Source organism: Leguminivora glycinivorella, chromosome 11, assembly GCF_023078275.1.
Source record: "Leguminivora glycinivorella isolate SPB_JAAS2020 chromosome 11, LegGlyc_1.1, whole genome shotgun sequence".
Lineage (NCBI taxonomy): Eukaryota > Metazoa > Arthropoda > Insecta > Lepidoptera > Tortricidae > Leguminivora > Leguminivora glycinivorella.
The window spans coordinates 7278587-7300195 of record NC_062981.1 but is presented as its reverse complement, the minus strand read 5'-3'; positions in this window follow the sequence as shown (position 1 = coordinate 7300195).

Genomic DNA, 21609 nt, shown 5'->3' with positions numbered 1-21609 from the left:
GAGCCATCTGTACTGAAAAACGTCGTACGATACACGCGCAAAAAGTAAATTCGTAACTCGTTATCGCCATTCGTTTCAAACTTCTTTTTTTTTCGCACTTGTATCGTAATGTACTATTTAACTAATAAGTTTAGTAACTTTTTTATGAAAAGGGGGGGTTAGAATAAACTATTCACATCGCTTAAAGTTCAAACACTCATACAATAGTGCATTACAATACAAGTGCGAAAAAAGGATTTATTTTTTTGGCACGTGTATCGAACGACGTTTTTCAGTTAGGGCATGCAGAACCGGAGCGGTTCTAAGAATTTCATTTCCCGGTTCTATGTGGGATTGGAACCGGGAGTCCCGGTTCTTAGTGTTTTTAGAGTTCCATACCAAAAAATGCCACCGCACAGATGCAATTTAAAAAATGAATAAATCGGATATTTTGAAAAGAACCGGGAACACCGGTTCCAAAACTTTAGTCCCGGTTCTTTCGCCACCATAAAATTACCGGGATTTCCCGGGAAATCGAGAACCAGAAAATACCGGGAGCATGCCCTATTTTCAGTACAGATGGATCTCCGAAGTTTGGACGGTCATTCTCAAGACGTAAGGGCGAATTCTAATCACCGCGACTCATTTGTTTTCAGTGGAATTTCAGTTCTAATTCTAATTTATTTGGGCAATTAAAATACGGACTAGACGATTGAACATTACCGTGGACCTGACAAGCAATGAACCACTTCTCGCACTAGTGCGTAAAAAAAGCACCATCTGTACTAAAAATTTTTCAGTTGTATCGAAATGTACTATTTTATTCTCTAAGGGCCACTTGCACCAACGAAAATGGACCAACCACTTAACTCAGGGTTAGTGGGCTGTCATCTGCCAAATTCCATATAAAATGGTGAGTGAACCCTCGTGTTAACCCTCCATTTTCGTTGACAAGTGGCCCTAAGCGAAAACTTTCTTTTTCAAGAGGCAATCAAATTGAGATCAAGGTATAACGATCGAAAGGCGCTCAAGGATCGTACTTAACACGTACCGTATACCTACTAGTCTTTTCAATATGTTGATATCAATATTTACAATCCTTTTCTGCTTGCTTGTGTTGATAAATTGCCTGTAAGTAAGTGTAAGTGTAAGTGTTTTCACGTGTAGGGTTTTTGCTAGTTTTCCTCCACGCGCGAAATAGCAAATAATGAAAGGTGTATAGTCAAATTGCCCATTAATAAATAATTCCCTTTTACTAGATTATTAACCTATATCAAAGAGGATCGAGTATTATAGAGAGTTACTGTCAAAGTAAAATGTGTAATCACAGTGCATAGACTGCCATTAGATCAAGAGCCCAGGCCCGCCAGACCTTCCTCAAATTCTCAAGGATGAAACTTTGGGACAATGTAGAGTTCACATCGGCGTTTAATGTGTGCATATTTTCTAGTTCGGCCCATCGGCCAATTTTTTGCTATCAAGTGATGAAGGTGAAAAAAAAAAGTGCTTACTTTCCTTAAATTCTCAAGGCTGATTTTTATATATGTGTTAGAGCACGTTGTTAGAAATTGGTTATCATCAATGCCAGACAGTTTCCGCCGGCCATAACTTTTGCCAGACGCGACAAAGTTGGCAAAAAACGACTCTAACTTACCTCATTTTCTCAAGCCTGATTTTGATATATGATACGCAGGGACCTATAACTAGACCGTTTGTAAGCAGCCAGACCAATCGGATGGACCCAACCATTCGCCAGACCGACTTAAAGTTTCGATATGAGCATTAGTAGAATTGAAATATTCCGGGTCTATAAAAGCTAAAAACTTGAATTTTCTACATTAAGCTACGTGTATATTGTATACTTGACGTAATAAGCGACTTTCAAAAATTTTACTACTAAGGAAATAAAAATATGAAAGTTTATATGTGGTACAAGATTAATTTTAAGCTATGAATTTTATTTACACTGCGTAAGTACATGTGTATTTTATTATAAATATAACTTTTACCAGACGCGACAAAGTTGGCAAAAAACGACTCTAACTTACCTCATTTTCTCAAGCCTGATTTTGATATATGATACGCAGGGACCTGTAACTAGACCGTTTGTAAGCAGCCAGACCAATCGGATGGACCCAACCATCCGCCAGACCGACTTAAAGTTCCGATATGAGCATTAGTAGAATTGAAATATTCCGAGTCTATAAAAGCTAAAAACTTGAATTTTCTACATTAAGCTACGTGTATATTGTATACTTGACGTAATAAGCGACTTTCAAAAATTTTACTTCTAAGGAAATAAAAAAATGAAAGTTTATATGTGGTGCAAGATTAATTTTAAGCTATGAATTTTATTTACACTGCGTAAGTACATGTGTATTTTATTATAAATATAACTTTTACCAGACGCGACAAAGTTGGCAAAAAACGACTCTAACTTACCTCATTTTTTCAAGCCTGATTTTGATATATGATACGCAGGGACCTGTAACTAGACCATTTGTAAGCAGCCAGACCAATCGGATGGACCCAACCATCCGCCAGACCGACTTAAAGTTTCGATATGAGCATTAGTAGAATTGAAATATTCCGAGTCTATAAAAGCTAAAAACTTGAATAACGAATTGAATTTTATATTATAAATAACGTAAACAAGGAAAAAACAAATTGGTGCAGTGCATTATAAATTAAATATTCAATTCAAAGAAGTAAACAATCAATGTTACAACGGTATATAACTAAACGAATTTCCTTTCTCCTACAAAACATGGTAACATACCTAAGTGACGAACTTTAGAATTACAAGTTTAGGAAGTTTAAACATTTGTACTCAATACGAACATCATCAACCCCGTTATAACCCATGTCGGAGATGCTGAATTTTCAGATACGAATAAATTTTTGGCATTCTTCAAATACATGTATGCCGTTATAAAAAGTTTAGAATACTTTACGTGTGTACACAACATATACACTTATACTTTCCACCTCATTTTAACTGAACTTATATAAATGCTTAAATAACTTTTGTAGTATGCGAGGGATTTGAAATTATATGCAACATACACATGGTGCCTTTATACATAGTGTGAGGTCCCTCGCCCACAAATTAAAAAGGATCGATCTTAAAACTAATTTTAAACCACCTTGTTCGACGACCGAAAAAAAAGTTTAATTTACTTTTCTTCTTTAAATTTATAATAAAATACACATGTACTTACGCAGTGTAAATAAAATTCATAGCTTAAAATTAATCTTGCACCACATATAAACTTTCATTTTTTTATTTCCTTAGAAGTAAAATTTTTGAAAGTCGCTTATTACGTCAAGTATACAATATACACGTAGCTTAATGTAGAAAATTCAAATTTTTAGCTTTTATAGACCCGGAATATTTCAATTCTACTAATGCTCATATCGAAACTTTAAGTCGGTCTGGCGGATGGTTGGGTCCATCCGATTGGTCTGGCTGCTTACAAATGGTCTAATTACAGGTCCCTGCGTATCATATATAAAAATCAGGCTTGAGAAAATGAGGTAAGTTAGAGTCGTTTTTTGCCAACTTTGTCGCGTCTGGTAAAAGTTATATTTATAATAAAATACACATGTACTTACGCAGTGTAAATAAAATTCATAGCTTAAAATTAATCTTGCACCACATATAAACTTTCATTTTTTTATTTCCTTAGAAGTAAAATTTTTGAAAGTCGCTTATAACGTCAAGTGTACAATATACACGTAGCTTAATGTAGAAAATTCAAGTTTTTAGCTTTTATAGACCCGGAATATTTCAATTCTACTAATGCTCATATCGAAACTTTAAGTCGGTCTGGCGGATGGTTGGGTCCATCCGATTGGTCTGGCTGCTTACAAACGGTCTAGTTATAGGTCCCTGCGTATCATATATCAAAATCAGGCTTGAGAAAATGAGGTAAGTTAGAGTCGTTTTTTGCCAACTTTGTCGCGTCTGGCAAAAGTTATGGCCGGCGGAAACGGTCTGGCATTGATGATAACCAATTTCTAACAACGTGCTCTAACACATATATAAAAATCAGCCTTGAGAATTTAAGGAAAGTAAGCACTTTTTTTTTTCACCTTCATCACTTGATAGCAAAAAATTGGCCGATGGGCCGAACTAGAAAATATGCTCACATTAACCGCCGATATGAACTCTACATTGTCCCAAAGTTTCATCCTTGAGAATTTGAGGAAGGTCTGGCGGGCCTGGGCTCTGGGTCTACATCTCTCGATACAAACTTAAAACTTTTGAACCTCAGTTTTGCCGATTTGGCCTATATTGTTAGCTCGATATGTGATAAAATGTCAAATATTAATATTAGCGCCATCTAGCCGAGCGTTCCCCAAAGGTATAACGCCATCTAGGCCACCGTACCTTTTTCTCTAGGGCTTTGAGGTACGTTTTATTCTTAGACTGTAGCGGTCTATACGGAGTTACATATGTCTTTGCCTATATGTAAGGTCAATACGGTTAAGTGTACCATAAGGGGAAGTGTGTCTGGATTAGCAATGCACGGACGAGAAGTTTCCAAAGTTGCAGAACTTTCCTCATGAGAATTTTCGGTAACTTCTAAGAATGTTCTCGAGAACGAGAATTTATCAGAATACTTAGTAACTTCGTAGTTTATACCATGATTTCGTCGGACTCAGCAAGTCAAGGTCAAGACGTAGTCCCGTGGTAGTGCGCTGGCTTCGTATGCCGATGTTCTCAGGTTCGATCCCGACAGCGATTTTTTTTTTATACTTTGACATGACCAAAGACAGGCATCAAGAAATAATCGTTCGGTACCTAATTTAAAAAAGTCAGGACTAAAACTGTGAAGTCTGAAAGTCGAAATGTTCCCTGAAGTATAGTGAGAATTTAAGCATCTTATTGGTAACTTATCACTTATCAACAAAATAGACAATATTATATGTATAATAACATATAGTTTTATATTATGCCCATTTAAACTTTATTTCAAGTATATTCTCTCGTTTAAATAATAAATTTCATGTTGCAGGAATGTTCTGCGAACACTCTCAAGAATGTTTCCGCTTTTTGGGAATGTTCTGCAATTTCTACATTACTAGTCTGGATGCGAGTTTATACTTTTGCTTCTTGCTACTCATGATTAGTAGTCAACGTATACTCTCAATAAACACTTCCCATACATGTAAACTACTTGCCTACACCGTGTTTTTTTTTTTGTTTTCCGTTAAATTCGACACGTAGTTAGGTTCATCATCAGGAACCAACCTGTATATCGCTTTTTGTGAAATTCGAAAAAACTTTTTTTTTTTGTTTCCATACATGATAAATGGATTAATTAGTGTGAGAGGGCCTTAATCATAACATTAAGGTCATTGTCAAGTGTTTGACGGAACATGTCAAAATAAATAACATTATGAAGTGGTAAGGGATGCCATACACGTGTTCAGTAATTAAATTATTTCTCTTAAATAATTCTATAACCGTAAGAGTTAGAGGCTAGTTTCTTAGAGAAATTGATTGTATTTGAACTAAAGAATCTTCCCTTAAAGTTAACGGAATTCAATAAAAACAGGGTGTATAATAATCAGTTTCAAAAAGTGAACTTATTACAGTTTGGACAAATTAGAAGCCTCGGTGCTCTAGACAGACTAGCTTAACCGGTTTTTCGTCACTGAAACCACGTCCCATAATTACCAGTAGGTAGAGTTGCTGTTAGCCTGATAGAATCCTCAGATATTCAGTAATTCCGTTTTTAAACTAAAATATCGGTTCAAAGTTTGTAGAGAACCGGTGGTGATGCTAATATCTATGGACGATAGGAAACATCAAACGCTCGTTCGCTTCGCACACTTTGCTCGTTAACATCCTACTGTTAGCGTAGTTCGGAACGTCCCCGAGCTGACAGCTCGGCAGTGGGTGGACGAGAAGGCAAGATGGCTACCGCCCTGGATCGTAGCAGCGTCGGTCTAAGTGCTGTCATACATTTTACGTGGAAATAAATTAATAATTCAAGACTCAGTGCGTTTTACTGTTAATAATTCAGAAGTGCGATCTCTGAATTTCATGCCTACGTAGTATTTCGGTCAAATTAGTTAATAATCGAATTATTTGAAGAAGCGTCATTTGCGCGCGAAATGGACGCGTACGCACTTTGGTAAAATAATGGTAAAATGCATTAAGTTTTGAGTCGCGAAGTGTTTAAATATTTTGTTCATAAGTTATTCAACAAATGTATGATATATTCATAAATCATACAGTGCAAAAAAAGTACGTAAGTACAACAAAATGTTCGCCTGGCGACTGCGGTAAGTTACGAGCATGAGTCGAGGCAATAAGACTCGATTACGAATGTGTTACACTGGTTGGATGTGGCTATTACCATCCCTGAATACAGGTATGTCCAATTGTTCAAATACGTGAACGTTTTCTGTCAAGAAATTGTAATAAACAATTACGCACCAATAACCTAACACGTAAGATGATAATGGACTTTGATCCTTATTGTGTGAAGTCCAGTAGATATGTAAATACTAACAGGAATGGTGCAGGAATATACATTTTGAAGTTGGTGTGTTTCTGGTATGAAACTTATACATTATTATTACATAAATGCATGCACAACATGCATTGGTATTTATTATAATACCACTCTAGTCTTAGAGTGGCTGTGCTGGTTTTGAGCTTAATTTACAGAACAGAAATGATAACTTCAACTCCATGGCATACCGGTGTTTGATGATGGTACAAATATGAATGCCTTGGGACAAAATAATGTGAAACAAAATATCTGGATGTAATAATCAACATGACTGAGATCCCGTCCCAGCCTGATGTTGGCTTACAAGGTAACAAAGTGAACTGCTTATGGATAACAAAGCAGGTACTACTCTAAGATATTATGTTTTATACATGTTTAGAAATAATAAATATAAAATGTGTACAGTGAACTCGGTGAACATTCACCTAAAATGCGCAAAGTGTGATATTTCATTAATTATGGGTTGCACATGGTTTAGTTTGTGCTGTTGGGAAATTATACAAGTGATCATAATAAAATTGTGTTACACAATAATTATTGCAAGGAGCAAGGGTTTATGGTTTCAAGTCTAAGAATATTCTTAGTAAGTGTACAATATATGTAATTGGTATCTTGAAGATGAGACTGTCTTGATGACTGTGATGTGTATTGAAGACTGATTTCAATATTGAATAATGATTATGATGTGTTCAGTAAAGTTTTAGTAACCACTGAGGTAAGGTAATGTGAATGTGAGTGTAATATTGCTGAAAGTTTACCGGAGCCATATTAGACAAGTTAGTTTCTCGCCTATCAGCGGAGGAAGTTATAGCATGATATTTAAGTCATTTAAAATTACATTTAGTAAATACTTTCAATGGTAAAAAAAAAATGTATGATGTTAAAAATAAAAGTGGTTGGCACTTGATAGTACCTAATGCGGTACAGTAATGTTGCCGATGACAACAGTATTGGTGACTTTACCCGAGACTACAACAAAAATTCAATGGTCATTTTATTATGATCCCATTTAAGTTCAATTGATTAATGATTAACTATTCCGCTTAGTACCTTTTAGTGAAAGGAGTGAGTTTATTACATTGTCATTTATTGACTGGCATGAAGGAAATGTTGTACTTTGCTGAAAGTATAGTAAGTCTGTTGGTGTCATTTTGAATATTCTCACTATTTCTTACTGTTTGATTGTTTTGAGATGTGTGTCTGTGTACTCTGTGTGTGTGCTCACATTATGTTTACAGATATTACTTATGGTGTAATATTGACCTGTTTAACAAATACAAGTATAAGTTCAGCAATGAGTGTGGAATTGTGGATTCCGCAAGAGGAATCATGAGAAAACTGACCGCTACCTGTTCAACAGTTGTGGGAATGTGAACACATCTCAAATTAGTCTTAAAGCAAAAGATAGCAATTGTGGTGGAATGTTGGCCTGCAAAATGTGATACTAATAATTGCTGCTTGGTTCACAAGAGCAGTAGTGTGGATTTACTAAGCATTTTATGGTCAAGTGTTTGCAACACATGTGGACAGTTTTACCAGCAGAAAATAATAGTGATGGGGGTGTATCCCTGCACAATTAATACAGTATACTGATTTACTGTTATCAAAGTACTACTTGTCTTTCTCTGTGTGTGTTTTTACATTATGTTCACAGACTATAGTAAATGTGATAGAATATTGGTCTGCACAATGTGAAATGTGACAGTAGTAGTCACTGCTTGTTGCTGCTTGTTTCACAAGAATGGAATTAAGGGTTACATTGATAACCTTGTGGTCAAGTGTTTGTAACACATAATCAATGAATGGCTAGTACAAAATAATAGCAAAAGGGGTTTATTCATGCACAATGGATATGGTATGGTGATTTAATGTTATCAAAGTTGTTGTATTAGTGTATGTTTACATTATGTTCTTTGATCATTGTGAAAGTGGAATGAAGGCCTGAACAATGCAAAATGTGACTCTAATAGTTACTGCTTGCTTCACAAGATAGAAACAGAGGATGAATTGGTCATAATTATTATGGCCAAGTGTTTATAACACATGTTCAACTTACAAAAAAACGTATAAGAGTTTTATTCATGCAAAATGAGTATGGTATGGTGATTACTGTTATCAAAGTATTATTTGTCTCTGTGTGTGTTCTTACATTGTGTTCACAGATAGTATTTGTGATGGAAAATTGGCACATAAACTAAAGCAAGCATGGTGTTAGCTGGTGAGGCTGTTGTGTAAAGTTCATACAAGATAAAAATAAATATGCTTGTTGAAAGACTGTAAACGTATTTCAAGTGGGAAATAATAGTGAGACGGATACTTAAGGTTGTTGCCCATTGCAATTTAATCAGGTGAGTGTGCAGTAGTCTGATTTTGACAAAATTATTAATCATGGTGATCTTTATACAAAAGGTTAACTAAGTGTTGGGTCCTTTACTGGACCAATGGTAAGATATGATTGATTTAATTATGCTGCACAAGCTGCTAAACTGCACAAGTAATAATTTGCCACTGTAGGCGGTACTGTATAATTTCTATTTCCCAATTAAATGTTGGAGTAAGTTATGTATTGTTAAGTGCTCTAACACTGTTGGTGGCTTGATTTTATGAATAACATCTGGTATGAGTACCTAAAGGAATTAATGTCCAACTGAAACTGAGTAAACATGGATAATTTGAAGTCTGAGGTTCTGGATTTTGGAATCTTTTCAAAGCTGAGTAAAATATCAGTGTAATGGAACACGGTAGTATTATATGAAACAACATAAAGCCAATGGTGCACAATGGTGTGGAACAATTTACTGCTTTTAGTATGGTTTCAGAGGAAACATATGCAAGTATGTGTTCGATTTGGAGTATTGCTGGCATTGCTGCTAGTGAGAAATGCTGACATGGCTGATGCGCGACAAGGCATGGTCGCGGTTGCCAATGAGAAGTACTGAACAGTAAGCTGTCAGCGTGAGACTCCCAAGAGGATGAAGTAAGTTGTTTTCACACGCCTCTGGGCGGTGATGCCTGTAGTCACGACGCTTGTTGCGGTGACATGTGTTTTCACACGCCTCTGGCGGTGATGTCTGTAGTCACGACGCTTGTTGCGGTGACATGTGTTTTCACACGCCTCTGGCGGTGATGTCTGTAGTCACGACGCTTGTAGCGGTGACATGTGTTTTCACACGCCTGTGTGCGGTGATGTCTGTCTGTAGTCACGACGCTTGTAGCGGTGACATGTGTTTTCACACGCCTGTGTGCGGTGATGTCTGTAGTCACGACGCTTGTAGCGGTGACATGTGTTTTCACACGCCTGTGTGCGGTGATGTCTGTCTGTAGTCACGACGCTTGTAGCGGTGACATGTGTTTTCACACGCCTGTGTGCGGTGATGTCTGTAGTCACGACGCTTGTAGCGGTGATATGTGTTTTCACACGCCTGTGTGCGGTGTTGCCTGTAGTCACTAGGTTTCTCGCGGTGACGCCTGTTTCATTAACGCCTGTGTGTGGTGTTGCCTGTAGTCACTACGCTTCTCGCGGTGACGCCTGTTTCATTAACGCCTGTGTGTGGTGTTGCCTGTAGTCACTAAGCTTCTCGCGGTGACGCCTGTTCCATTAACGCCTGTGTGCGGTGTTGCCTGTAGTCACTACGCTTCTCGCGGTGACGCCTGTTTCATCAACGCCTGTGTGTGGTGTTGCCCGTAGTCACTAGGCTTCTCGCGGTGACGCCTGTTTCATTAACGCCTATGTGTGGTGTTGCCTGTAGTCACTACGCTTCTCGCAGTGACGCCTGTTCCATTAACGCCTGTGTGTGGTGTTGCCTGTAGTCACTACGCTTCTCGCGGTGACGCCTGTTCCATTAACGCCTGTGTGCGGTGTTGTCTGTAGTCACTACGCTTTTCGCGGTGAAGCCTGTTCTATTAACGCTTGTGTGCGGTGTTGCCTGTAGTCACTACGCTTCTCGCGGTGACGCCTGTTTCATGAACGCCTCGTGCGTCTATAGTCAATACGTCTGTAGTCACTACGCTTTTTGCGGTGATGCTTGTTTCCAAGACGCCTTCGGGTCGTCAATCATGACTTGTCTGTAGTCACGACGCTTCTTGCGGTGACGTCTATTTTCAGGACGCCATGTGTGGCGTTACCTCCCATGATGCTTTGGGCGGAGAAGTTCTGTACCTACTGTGTATGCCAGACTGAGAGAAGTGGATAACGTCATTCTCTGCAGTCTCTGCACTCGTGACGAAGTCGCAAGATACGGCTGCTATTGCGCGGTGGCGGTGACTGTTAACTCGATGGAGTTTGCGGCATGGGCCTGAGATGAACATTGAGGATAGTCGGTAACACGTATGGTGCTGGTAAGGCAGAACACAACATTAATTACGAGTAAAGTTTAGATGTACCCTAGTTATGTTTGAGGGTCAATGACTACTTTAACTTTGGTCAATACAAAATTGGTATTGAGACAAGACAACAGACTACTATGATCTGTTTGTGTAATGTTCTGTAGCCCGTTGATAAGATGTAAATTGTAATAATGTTTCACAGTTCAGGTTGGACTATGAAATGCACGGTTATTCTGAAATCATATTGTTCGTTGTGATAAAACGGAACACGTGTAACATTAATAATATGAATTACAGAATTGGAGAGTTTATAATGGCTGGTTAATATCTATGCTTCGGATTGGAGGCGGCCGTAGACGTGGAGTTAGGCGCTTGGTGTACAGCCGAGGCCCACCGAGCCGAGCGAGTGTCTTGTGCTGACCCTGCGTGGAGCACGCATCTTTGCATTGGAGGCTGCCGTAGATATGGAGCTAGGCGCTTGGTGTACAGCCGAGGCCCACCGAGCCGAGCGAGTGTCTTGTGCTGACCCTGCGTGAAGCACGCATCTTCTACATCACTGACGTCAGACGTGAGCCCGTTCCATGTTTTTGTTATAACAGCGTGGTGCATATGCACCTATAACTTTTCTGGTCTGAAGGTCATGCAAGTCATGCATCATAATTTTTATGATTGAATTAATTTCAAGTAGTTCTTAAATATAATTTTCGACGTTGGATAATTGAAGGTCTGTTGAGCCTTGATTGAAAATATCTTATAAGTTTTCTCGTTTAGCTATGGAAACAGTAGAAGTGACTTGTGGGTGTATTTTCTTATACTGATAGAATAGAAATCTAGAATGTATCTATTCTCACGAAAACAATAATTTGGTGAGAGACTTACTAGTGTCCTGAACGGATCTGGGTTTGGTATTCTGGAAGGATGATGAAAAGCCTCTTGAAACAATGGCTTGCATTCGGGCAAAGCATTCACATGAATTTGGTAGTTTCGCAGAGTTAGCGGACTAGTGGGCTAACTGCCACTGGTGAGCTGAGCTGCGAAGTGCGTGGTGGACTGGTGGTGAAGTTCAGTGGCCCACGCGTGGGAGATTTCCTTTGTGGGCAAAGGATAAGGTCGAATGGCCGATCTGTTAGCGTAGTTCGGAACGTCCCCGAGCTGACAGCTCGGCAGTGGGTGGACGAGAAGGCAAGATGGCTACCGCCCTGGATCGTAGCAGCGTCGGTCTAAGTGCTGTCATACATTTTACGTGGAAATAAATTAATAATTCAAGACTCAGTGCGTTTTACTGTTAATACTACGAGTATCATAAAAAAAAGAATCTTCGCCATATGTGATCCAGTCTCGCGCTTAACTGGTTTTTCGTCACTGTAACGTCCCATAATTACGTGTCGAGTCGTTCAGCGCCTGATGGAATGCTCAGCCGCCTATGATAATCGGTTTCGCCAATTCCGTTTTTCCGCCCACGATCTCCATTTCGCGACGTCGGTCGCGATCGCGATGGATGTGCGATGTGGGGAATGATTGTGGGATATCGTAATGGTAAAGATATATTTATTTACGTGACCAAATCTGAAGAAACTAAGACTTATTTAATGAGCTAGCTTAAATTCAAATATAAAAATGGTTTTTTCTACTCGTCGACTGTAATCTGTCAATTAGGACACCACAGACTAAACTATAAGTTCTAACTTTTCAGTGTTGGATACTCTATGGCAGTTCCGACTCAACTATAATAATATATGTAATCTCATTATAGTTGACTTTAAGTTAACTGTAATAATTTCAAAAATAGAACATCATACAATTTCTATACTAATTTGCGATACCTGGCAAATTTTTCTGCATCTGAAATACATTTTTTTATTTGTCGCGTTATCGGCCAATCAGAGACGGTTATTACAAACAATTGGTTGCTAGGTAATTCAATGTTGATACAACGGTGAACGACGCTATTAACATTAATTTAAACTTGCATGAATGATGATATTTCCGTCCATTGATGATGAAGATGATGACTCGTAGAAAAAGTATTGTATACAATAGTGATATAATTAAGCTTTTCACTCTCGTACCGTACTATTAGGCCACTCAGCAAAGCTTCGTGGCCTAAACATGGTACTCGACTGAAAAGCTTTGTATTATATCGCGATTGTATGAAATACTATATTAGGTTGTTATAACACAACATAGGCATCGCATGACATATTTTTAGTAACAATACAAAAATGTACTCGTAGTAATCGTTTGGTGATGGTGTGCATGTTCTCCATACAATGAATGTCATTTTCCGTTACGTTTAAGTATTAATAGTTGTCATGCATACAAAAATAGACGTGTAGTAGATAAAACATCTCAAACAATATTATGTACAGTCATCCATCAGGTGAACAATACCTTCACAAATTTTGGAAAATGCACCACGCACAGAATAACTTTCAAACTAAAATGTATGTACATATTTTATCAGATCTGATCCTAAGCATACCGAACATTGTTGTTGTTGATCGTCCTAGGGCACCCCATAGGTGCATAGTGCCTCCACAAGATCCTTCCACGCCTTTCTATCTTGAGCCACCGCCTTGGCTTCGTTCCAACTCAGTCCGAACTCCCGCAACTCGTTCTCTACGCTCCGCCTCCAGGTGTATACCGAACATTACAAAGGTTTTAATCTATGACCAGTTATGTTGCACAGAGCACTACCTCTGCAGTAGGACTACCTTCCTTGATAGCTGCATTATTATTGTTTTCTTTTCGACCGTATCGTACTGTCGAACTTTCAGTAATCAATACAAGCCCTATGCCCAATCGTAACACAGACCGAATTGTTATAACGTTTTGTTCGTCAGAATACTCGGAATTCACCCGAAGAGCTTTTGATTGCGTTTGCTCACATAACCCGACTTCCTAAACGTTTCAATAGAACGGATGCAAATGATTCCGGCGATTTGCAAACCAAAGCCATAATCCGGCCCAAATTGCGTAAAATTACCGCACGGGTAAGGTCGCATAATAGCTACGTATGACGACACAAAGGATAATTGTATGAGACTAGGATAATTGTATGAGATTTAAAAGTAATGCGTCTCAAATTGATTCAGTACGGAATGTTTCTAGATTTAGAAACATTCCGTACTGAATCAATTTGAGACGCATTACTTTTAAATAAAAAAACAACCACTTACTGGAACAATAACCAACAACTCAATTCACAATGTTACACCACAGAACTGTTAACTTTCATAGCAGAAAAAAAGTCCCAAAGATGCGTTTTGTTAAGGCGATATATTTCCGTAGACGCTGCGCGCACTCGTTTTTTGAAGCCGTTAAAAACATAGGAAAACGCAATGGAAAAATCTAAAAACGATATATGTTAAATTTCAGGATCTGGTGAGTATGTTATGGAGTTGAACAACATGAATGTTACAACTTCGCTCGATAGAAAATGACTCCAAAGTTACCTCTTCTCTTAACAATAAATCGTTCCCATGGCTATGATAAGAACTTTTTTGACTTGTTTTTTACTTCAATATATAGGTAATACGATTATCTAGACGAATCTGATGAGTTTGTGCTGGTAGCGTCATTAAAATAATATAATATTTACCAAATACTACCAAATCCGCAAAGGAAAGATGGAACAACTATGAACCCAATTTTAAGACCTGTTACTAATCCTGTTTTTGCAAAAAAAATTTTTTTTGAAAATTGTTTTGAAATTGAAAACATTTTCGATGGCACTTATGGCCTCTTCAGTCGCGCGGCGGCGCTTTCAGAGGATGGTCCTGTGTCAGTTTTCTCCGCGTGGTCACGTGTCATTGAAGCAATGGGGAACAAAGCTTTGAGGAGGCAGAAAAAATAATTGCGTGCTAGAAAACAAATAAGTAAAGAAAATTCTAATCAAAGCCCGTGAAAAGGTAAGAAAATGATCTTATAAATATATAAAAGAAGAAGCTGACTGACTGACTGACTGACTGACTGACTGACATATCAACGCACAGCCGAAACCGCTGGTCCTAGAGATTTCAAATTTGGCACGTAGGTTCCTTATATAGTGTAGAGGAGCACTAAGAAAGGAATTTTCAAAATTCACCTCCTAAGGGGGTCAAATGGGGGTTCAAAGTTTGTATGGGGAAACAAGATTAGTTTGCCTATTTTTTTCGAAACTTCACAGGAAGATTCCTTAAGACATATGACTGAATACGTGTTTCAGGTTTTTTGAAAATTTAACCCCTAAAATGGTGAAAAGGGGGTGATAAAGTCAAAAAATCAATATGGGTATCGTTTTTATGGTTTATCGGGTTGCTGATCACGATAAATACAACGTTTTTAAAATCTAACGAGGCGGAAGTGAAATACCTTCTCCCCTGTTGTGGTGCAATGGGGTTTAAATACCAAAAAAATATATAAAAGAAGATATTGACTGACTGACTGACATATCAACGCACAGCCGAAACCGCTGGTCCTAGAGATGTCAAATTTGGCACGTAGGTTCCTTATATAGTGTAGAGGAGCACTAAGAAAGGATTTTTCAAAATTCGCCTCCTAAGGGGGTCAAATGGGGGTTCAAAGTTTGTATGGGGAAACAATGTTAGTTTCACTGTTTTATTCGAAACTTCACAGGAGGGATCCTAAAAACATATGACTAAAGACGTGTTTCAGGTTTTTTGAAAATTAAACCCCTAAAAGGGTGAAAAGGGGGCGACAGCGACAGCGACAGCGACAGCGACAGCGACAGCGACAGCGACAGCGACAGCGACAGCGACAGCGACAGCGACAGCGACAGCGACAGCGACAGCGACAGCGACAGCGACAGCGACAGCGACAGCGACAGCGACAGCGACAGCGACAGCGACAGCGACAGCGACAGCGACAGCGACAGCGACAGCGACAGCGACAGCGACAGCGACAGCGACAGCGACAGCGACAGCGACAGCGACAGCGACAGCGATAGCGATAGCGATAGGGACGGGGATAAGAATAGGGATTGGGGTCGGAATAATCGGTCGGCAATCGATATCTAGGCAGTGTAAAATGCAGGTGGCTCAGTGGGAAGGGATTAGTAAGTAGGCATCGGCGAGTATCCTGCATCCGTAATAACTATTACATTCAATGTGCTGTAAGAAGATCGTTGTTTGCTTGCCTTTTATATGTTTACGTTTGCAATAAGTATAAGCAAAATGAAAATGTCCCCCCAGTCGAGAATTGCCCCGCTTTACCTTAATCGAAATAACGCGGACAGATGTACCTACAAAGAAACCTACGGATCCAAATGAAAATCTTATTTTTTGTAAACGTTTCAATAAGAATACTTTTATTACGCGGGCGAAGCCGCGGGTAAAAGCTAGTAATTTATATATACACGTAAGTATTTCATTTTCATATGATGTTATCAAGTGACATTTACGATATCTAAACATCATACAATAGATTTTAGAAACCCCTAGATGACGGGTCTGTGACGTCATTACAGCACAACTTTTCCACTTAGAAAATATATGACTGATGTCCAGCTAGTGAACAAACTTACGCAAAATTTTCATAAAAATATTGAATTGTTCGAAAGAAAAGGCGGCGGTAGGTACAGTACTGATTGAAGATCAGGTAGGGTAGGTATTTCTGTCTTTCAAAATTTGGTATAAGGTTAATTAGATCGTGCTATCCTCCGTCTATATTTTTTCTGTGTCTATGCCAAACATGTGGCCAGCCTGACAGAAAGTTTGTTTGACAACTATCGCCATTTTTCCACAATAGTTAAAATATTTCAGTATTTTAACTTCTCAATCAATTTTGATGAAAGTCCATAATCATACATTGATAAAGCTGGACAATTTTTTTTTATTTTTATTTGGTGGGTATGATTACGGTACTTGATATTTAAAGATATTTGTCTAATTTTCAAGATTATATGAATCCTTCAACAAGCTGTCTGACTCCTTTGACAATAGTTGATACTTGATATGAATATTACTTGAGAATTCAAGGTAGGCATAGAATGGTATTGATAATTTATCCTGTGCTGGGTTGTATTCCATTTGGAGGTACGGTAGTGGCGGTAGTGCCCCCGCCAACACGAGTCAAGCGAAGAGAAAAGCTGTTTTCTTGAAGCATTTTGTCGTTCTTCTGAATCCTCGAATTTTGGGTCTGGTTTAAACCAGATAAATAATTATAATTGTCAGGATATGATATCAATAGCAACTTTATTAAATAGACAAAGTTTCAATTGCATAGTTTTCATACTTTAGATTTTATTCATATCTTAATATAAATAGCACAGATTTCATCAGTGACTGGCTGAGTGACTTCATCATGTTTGAAGTTGTAGGTTCATAAACAACAAGAATAAAATTCGAAACTTTGGCATATATACAGCTTAAAGGCTTTCAATATGAAAAAGAAAAAGCGTTATTTATTCACGACTGACAAATTTTATGTGTCTTTTTAAACAACAGTGACATGACATAATATCTTTTTACATAAAGTCTATGGTCAAAGAAGCTGATGGTTACTGTGTTCTGTTAACAATAGGTTTATAAGAAAAAACTTCTACATAAAGTAGAAAACACGCCGAGATGTTAATCTTTCCCCTCCTCCCGCCTCCCCTTTTTTATGTCCCCATTTTCAGTTTTTTTATATATTCAGGAAAACCGTAAAAGCTACGGTTATGATGTTTAGGAGAAGTAGGTATATTTCCATAAAATTCTCTACACCGTATTATCTTTGCAGGTAAATAATTGTAACTCGTAATTTTCAATTATCTCTAGCTCCTATTTATTATGGGACTAATGATGAAAACGCAAAAAAAAATCTATTGTATACATTTCGACTGTTATGATACAGCTCATTTCTATGGAACATCCAATTTTTTTTTTCGTGGTTTCAGCATTGGACCCTTAATAAAAGTTGTACATAATGACATCAAAAGTCACTATGCAAAGTTTGAATAGTCCTTTTCATTTCACCCTGTCGATCTGTAGCTAAGTGCGATTACTAAGAAGTTTCGACGATGGCAGTTGGAGAATCCGAAAAAATCGATAAAATTGATTGTAGCTTAGGGACGTCCTTAAAAGCAACGACAACGCTGACCAAACATACTGTAACTGGGCGATTCTCAGAGATGACGTTCGGTGCCTGATTTCGGTGCCGATTTTTATTTACTACTTTTTTGATATGTCAGTCAATTTACTAAAATCTAGCCTAAATATAAAAAATATTGGTGGTGGAGGCCTCCATTAGAACCTTATAGTTTTTGAGAAATCATAAATTTTAAAATCACCTAAATTATGTATGGGCACTGTAATCAATTTGCACCACCGAATTCATTTATTTACACATTAGTCCACATTTCAACTTTATTTATAACTTATTATTCAATTTATTGATATTTTCATTTTAATTCGATGACAGTTTATGTAAAAAGGTTAATAATAGCGCAATTTTACTAAGTTTAACATGATAATATCCTGATCATTATCTAGTAGTGAATTTTGTACCCATAATACGACTATATTTGCTTACAAACATAGTTTTATGTTTTTATAAAGTATATCCTACTCTTTAAGTATGAAATTATAGAATATAATGTTCAATAGACCAGTTTACAACGTGGCAATCGAAGTCGGTGGCCAATTTTTTTGATATCGGTGGTCAAAAAATCCACCGAAACCACGGAAATCAACACCACTGATATCAAATTTAATCGCTTTTTGGAGATAACTGCAATAGCATGCATGATACAGAGGAGGTGTCATAATGACGAAATAACATCCTTTCAAGGATTCATAAGTATCTTGCATAACGACAAATGCATTAAAACTGTGGGAGTAAATTGAACCACCGAATCTTAAAAAACATGAGACCAAACCCACCGAATGACTGAGAAACCTTTAAAAAGTCCCCTTTATAAAACGGTACCGCATCTCTTCTACTCTGAATGGTTAAAACACAGCTAAAACATACTATAATTGTGCCACTGCCACCCTGATCTATTAATTTGTAAGAGTACCGTCATGTTTAAAAAATTACACCGAAATCAGTCACTAGCCCGGGACACATCGTAAATGTGTCTTTACTCGATGAGTTTAGCTAACATATTATTTTTATGTAGAAAATATGATAGGCTAACTAATACCTTATACGTGAATATCTATAACAACTGCGAACAACAACTCGATCTTGAGTTATGATTTTTTGTTTTGCAAATTCTGGGTGCGGGACACGTCCACCGAAGGTCATTTTTCACCTTTAATATTTTATTACTTATATTATACAAATGATAAATAAATAATTTTATAGTGTACCAAACAGAACAGAGGCTAAATATTATGCCTGAATTAATTCAGATTTTTAGAACAGTCCGTTCTGACGTTTTTTGCCCCGGACACGTAAAAACGCGCCTCCTGAGAACTGCCCAACTATAAATCATTCGTATTACTTACACAAATGATGAAACCTAATTTAAAAAAATAAGGCGGTGATCGTTTACTATCAGGCGATACAGCTGCTCATTTGCCTCCTATTTCATGAAAAAACTAAGAAAGCCCAGTTAAAATACGGCGATCATTATACTGCGATCCGTCTGTGTCATGCTGCCGCGCGAATTTGAGTTCCCGTGTGCGACAAGCGAACAGAGCCGCGCGGGCGGGGCGGCCCGGACGCCGCGCACCTCACCCCCTTGGTTTGGTTAGTTTGACAGATCATCTCGCCTTAAATTGTCATTTTGATGCGACAAACATAATTACTGAATCTGACTATTGGATTCGAGTTTTTGTACAATTTTCTTATCTCAAAATATCATTCCAGCGTAATTTTGACCTAAAGAGGACAGAATATCGTTACATTTAGATTGAGATGAATAGGGGTTAAGAAAAGCTTGATGGAGGAATATTCATGAGTGTGCTTAAGACGTAGGTTATTCTCAATTTAAGTATATCATAAAGTCGTTTAATTAATAAGTTACGAATACGTATCCTACGACATATAAAGGACCACAGATGTCATATATACCATAGATCAAGCAAACGTATCTACTGAGCGTGTCAAATGAACTCTGTAAAATCCACTCAGTTGTCCGTCTTTAATCGCAGCTTGCAGCCTTCGGGCTTCAATTTTTATAAGTAGTCAACAAAAACATTAAAAAATGCCTCGTTACGTGATATTTAATTGCAACAACATAAAACTTATCAACACTCAAGGGCCTGAGACATTTAAAATCACAGGCAAGTACAAAATCTGACACGCTCGGCCGCCATACAAATAAATGAACTCGTTTCTTCTATCTAAATCTAATTCTGTGTAGACCGTTCAAAGAGTTGTCAAGTATTTTGTTCAAGCGCCGGTATAATAATGTCATGATATTTCAATAACTGTACCAATAAATGTAATGAAATGTTTAAAAATAGGTACCGGGATTTGCCACTTTTTAATAATTTAACGATATTGCCACTTTTTAGTTTTTACTCTTTTCGCCAAATTTTCCCTAAATTTGAGTTTTTTATTAAAGTAGGAACTGTATGTAGTTCTGAGTTTATTTAATTACTTTTACTTATGATTTTGATACTAAGTACCTCAATTTACCCTTTGTTTCATTACCAGGTTCCAGTCATCCCAGCAAAAAGGGAATAGCTACATTTTTGCTCGACTGTTAACGATTGTGATAATTTAGACTTATTAGGCAAGGGATAATAGCCACAGGTAAAACCTAATCGTTCTCAAGCGGCTATCTTTTTCAGTTTTTAGGGTTCCGTACCAAACAGGTACAAAAGGAACCCTTATGGTGCGACTTTATTCGTCTGTCTGTTTATAACGTTATTTTCTCTTTTATTAACCCTCGACGCAAAAATCACGGGGTGTTATAAGTTTGACGTGTGGTGTGTCTGTCTGTTTGTCTGTCTGTGTGTGTGTCTGTCTGTGGCATCGTAGCTCCCAAACGGAAGAAGTAAGTAAGTAAGTAAGTAAATATTCTTTATTGCACCATTTTACATGTTATAAATATACAGAATGTTGAGTGAGGGTATAAGTAAGAACCGATTTAGATTTAGTTTTTTTTTGTTTGAAGGGTAAGTTTAGTCAGGAGTGTACTCAGCCATGTTTCATGAAAATCGGTCCACTATATCGGGGGTTTTTCCAAAATTTTAATTTTGTGGTTAGGTTATAAGTAATTAAGGTCCGACCGAGAACGATATATTTGTCTCGGCCGAGAACGAGACCGAAACCGAGATTCAATTTGATTCTCGGTCGAAACCGAGACCGAGACCGAGAATTTATAAAACAGTGAAAAACATGCAATTTTTGCAAAAAATGTTTTCATAATCGAAATTCGCCTATTTATCAGGAAACCAAGAGCATGTCGGGCCGTGCTTAGTGGTTCCGTAACTACCCAAACCTACCGCACCCCTTACCTATCTACCGTAGCAAAATAGACTACGTCAGTGACAAACAAGTATACGGCGCCATAGCCTATAGAGAAATTAAAAAAAAAAAAAAACTATAAAGAACCTACCAAAATCACTAAAATCAGGATACGATAATCAACGGGTAGCTAAAAACCGGACGTGAGTGCGCAATAAATTCAAAATCTCAGTCTCGGTTTCACCGAGAATCTCGGCATATTTTGGCCGAGAACCGAGACCGAGATCTCGGTCCGATTTTTGGCCGAGAATGCCGAGACCGAGACCGAGACCGAGATCTCGGTCGGACCTTATAAGTAATAGACAAAAATTATCCATGAACTGCGTAATTTATTGTCCAAGCACCATTTTATGGCAACTCACATCAAATT